This window comes from Rhinolophus ferrumequinum, chromosome 17 (genome assembly GCF_004115265.2).
Source record: "Rhinolophus ferrumequinum isolate MPI-CBG mRhiFer1 chromosome 17, mRhiFer1_v1.p, whole genome shotgun sequence".
Lineage (NCBI taxonomy): Eukaryota > Metazoa > Chordata > Mammalia > Chiroptera > Rhinolophidae > Rhinolophus > Rhinolophus ferrumequinum.
In genome coordinates this window covers 38394142-38398309 of record NC_046300.1, presented here as the reverse complement: position 1 = coordinate 38398309, position 4168 = coordinate 38394142, and positions in this window count along the sequence as shown.

Genomic DNA, 4168 nt, shown 5'->3' with positions numbered 1-4168 from the left:
AGGAAACAAGCCATGTGTCCATCAGGAAGGGACTGGCGGCACAGCCACGCAATGGAGCTCTATGCCGCCGTGAAGGAAGGAAGGAGCTCTCCCCGGATCGCTGCGAGTGATCTCTAGCATGTTTTATTAAATTAAAAGAAAAAATATATAGTTTGCTACCATTTATCTAAGAAAGGAAAGGTATGACTGTATAATACATTTATATATTTTTTAATGAAACGATAAATCCTAAAATAAAACAAACATATCCACCCATGGCAGTGTATGAAACTTGTTTGGATCCTGATTCAAACAAACTGAAAAAAAAAAAAGGATGAAATAAGTGAGCACTTTCTGGATATTTGATGATATTAAGGAATTAATATTATTGCTTTTTAGTTTTGACCATGGTGTTGTCTTATTTCCTTTTAGTAAGACTTTATCTTTCAGAGATACTTCTGGAAGTGTTTCTAGATGAAATGATATAATGTCTGTTATTTGCCTCAAAATAATTTTGAAAGTGGGAGTGGGTAGGGATATAGACGAAACAAGATTGGCCGTGGATTAATAATTATTGAGGCCGGTGATGAATCCCTGGACTTCAATATACAACTCTATGTTTATCTAGGTTTAAAATTTTCCATGATAAAACAGTTAAGGAAGAGAGAGAGAGAGAGAGGAGAGAGAGAAAGAAAAGGAAGAAGGGGAGAGAGGGAAGGAGGGTGGGGGAGCCATGGTGTGTCATTTGCACATTTGCATCAAAAGAAGAGATTCCTCTGTTGGCCTTGGTACCCTCAGCCCCTGTGGCCTCGTGACAAGCCCTCTCACTCCCTGACATGGTAGACACAGGAAGGTCACTTTGTTGGGCCACTCTCGTTCTTTCAGACATTAACCTCACAGGTGGCATGGTGACAGCTCAGGAATTAGAGCAGGGTGTTTCCCCGTAACTCTAGAGACATATTTGAACACTGGAAAAGAGAAGATTTTACAAGTCTCCAAAGGAAAATGAGCCCTTGAGAAGAGAAGCAAGGACGTGGTGTCGGATGAGGAAGTTTTTCTTTATAAGCACAAGGCCGGAGTACAAGGCCACCTGTCCCCTGTTAGGAGGAGACTGGGGTCTCTGGGTATGTGAGACGTCACGCAGAAGATGGGGATGAGGCTTGAAGGGATGTTCCTGCCCCAGCAGGTTGTAAGGAGCATGTTGGGGGGGAGCCTCTAGGTCTGCCCCAGGGCTCTCCGCTCCAACCCCATTGCCCTCAGGAAGCTCTGCTGGCCCAACCACTGGGGACCCTGGGTAAGGTGCTTGACCTCTCAGTGATACAGATAGGACCGCCCACCTCGGGATGACGGGCAATTGAGAAATCATTTCATGGAGATGGTTCCCTGAACTCTAATTTATACCCACGGAACACACTGATCCACTAAAGAAAAAGCCAGCACATTTCCCCGCCAGTTCCTCTGAACTCACCCCTCGCCAGGAGCCCACCCTGGGGTCCTTGGCTCTCTCCTACCTCCCTGCCCTACCCCCAACCCAGGATTGCTCACTGTGCCTGTCGCCAGCCTCGGGGCAGTTCCCCACTAGGCTGGTTCCCCTTCTTCATGGTCTTGACGGTCCTTTGGGATTGGTCCGGGATCTCTGCTGCTTTTCTTTAAGGCTAGTGAATGAAGCACGCCCGTTAGGATGTCCTAGAGTGTTTATCCTCCTCTCAATCATTAACAATCCTGCCCCCCTTCTTCCTCCTTTGTCTCCTCTCCCCTGGCCTATCCTCCTTCTTCCTAACCTCTCTGATCCTGGCTGTCCTCACCACCTCCAGGGAGCCCTCTCTAATGGCCAACCCCACACAGATCCCCCTCTCTTCTTTACACACTCTCCTCAGTTGCTCTCTTCGCTTAACACATCCCAAAAGATTACGCAGATGGACAGGAGAGGAGCTCCAAACAAATACTGATTAATGGATTAAATCAAACATGACGGAGCGGGCTGAGCTAGGATAATCGTGATGATGCCTAATGCTTCCACAACACTTCCACAGAGTGCTTCCTACTTCAATTCATGAATTGACGTTACGGCTCCAGAAGGGGGGCAGAGGCCAGCACCCTTCTTTCCTTTGCCTTTTCTCTAACTTCCAAGGCTCCTCAAACAGCAGTGTATCTAGAGCAGGACTCTGCCTGTTCTCCTTTGCTTCTCGCCACCTTGAGAAGTAAGTAGTGGGAGTGTCCCCATTTTTGCAGATTTGGGAACTGAGGCACAGGTTGAATCAGCAACTTACCCAAGAGCACTCAGCTAGACAGTGCCAGTCTTCCAACCAACCATTCTGCCTCTAAAGCCTGCCCTCACGACCAGCTCCCAGCTGCAAGTAACAGCACAGCCAGGATGGGCTACACCGAGGAGAGCCCTCCTGAGAGTAGGCTGACCTGCTGGGGGACTAGACAACGGCAGACAGGAGTGAGGCAAAACCAGGCTGAGTTAAGTGCCATGTGCCGAGCTGGCCCATTCAGCAGAAGTCAGGTCAGCAAGAGATGTCCAAAGTGGCCAGAGGAGGGAGGAGCGGCCAGATACTGGTTCTTTGGGATGGATGGGGAGAAGTGGAGGCGTGGGGAAAGGGGCAAGCGTCTGCCAGAAGGCCAGAACTGACATGCTCAGGCCATCAGTTGTTCACACAGGCTCTGGCTCTGTGTCTCTCTCTAGCCAGCCCAGGGCTCATCTCAGGAGACAGCCTGTCCTGGCCCTGCCCAGCCTGGAGGCGCGAGAAGAAACCCCTGTAACTCAGGCAGGTGACTGGGTGGGTCTTGGCATCTGATTGGGGCCAGCACAGCGCCTGGGCTTCCCTTACTGGAATGGAGATGGAGCCACAGGCTAAAACAGTGAACTGGCCATTCCTTGGTCACCCCAACTAGTCTAGATTCCTCTCCCTGCTCTCCTGCGCCATCCAGTGGTGATCCACTCACCAACCCTCCCAGGGCATTTCACAATGTCTGGAGACATCTTTGTGGGAGGTACCACTGGGATCCAGTGGGTGGAAGCCAGAGATAGGGCTAAACATCCCACAATACGTGGGACAGCTCCCCACACCCACAACAAAGAATTATGCGGCCCAAGATGGCAACAGTGGCACGGCTGAGAAACCTGGTGTAGGGCAAGGTGGGTGAGAGGGGCTGAAATCCACGCCACTCCCTGGGATGAAGCTGCCCCCCGCCCTCAGGAAGAGGCATCCTTTCCTAAGGCAGCCAGGTGCAGGGTAAGGACTAACATGATAGGGGTGGGGAGCCATGGTAGTGCTATAGGGAAAAGAGAATGTGCCCACTGTCACCTGGGCTGTGATTTGTGCGAAAAAGCAATTTCAAACAGATACTTGGTTTTTAATAGAGGGTCAAAAAGTCAACCCACACGATTGTGTCATTTCCTTGCTGTCGAAGACAGACGTTTTAAATCACTATGACTTACCCCCTAGGTGGCAAATGAGATGTGATCAAAGATTTTCATTGCAGTACTGTTTCGAATAGCAAAGGATCAGAAACAATACAAATGTCCATCAAAGTGAGAAAAGCTGGATAAACAATGGAATATCCTGCAAAAGAAGGAGGATACTTTCTATGTATGGATATGGAACGGTCTCCAGAATATATTAAGTGAAATAAAGCAAAACAGTGGAGTACTGCGCTGTCCTTGGGTGACAGGGGAGGGAAAAAAATCAGCAGTATATTCATAATTGCTTATAGTTGCATCAAACAGTGGGTCTCGAACTTGACTGTGCTTCAGAACTGCCCAGAGGGCCTTTTTAGCCATACTTTCAACAACATCAACCTTGCTTTTATTTGGAGAAGGGAAGTGGAGAGTGCCCAGATTTGAAATGCCCAGCTTTGCCGACCCTGGGCGCCTACCAGCCTGGCCACCAGCGCAGGCTTTAGACAAAGACCTATAAGGGCCTCTTTCCCTAATCGCTCCAGCAACCCGAGAGGCTGTGTCCTAACCCTCAAGTGGCCGCTGAATGTGAGAAGTTCACGGCTTTTGAAGGAATCCGGCACGAACAGAAGAGTTGGGGGCAATAAAGCAACACCCACGCCTCCATCTTTTGAAAGCGAACTGAAGGTCTCAGTGAAGGGGCCGCGAGCCGGGGACAAACCCAGCCCTCAACATCCCCGGCCCCTGCCCCCGCCCCCGCCCCCTCCCCCCGCCCACGCCCCCGCC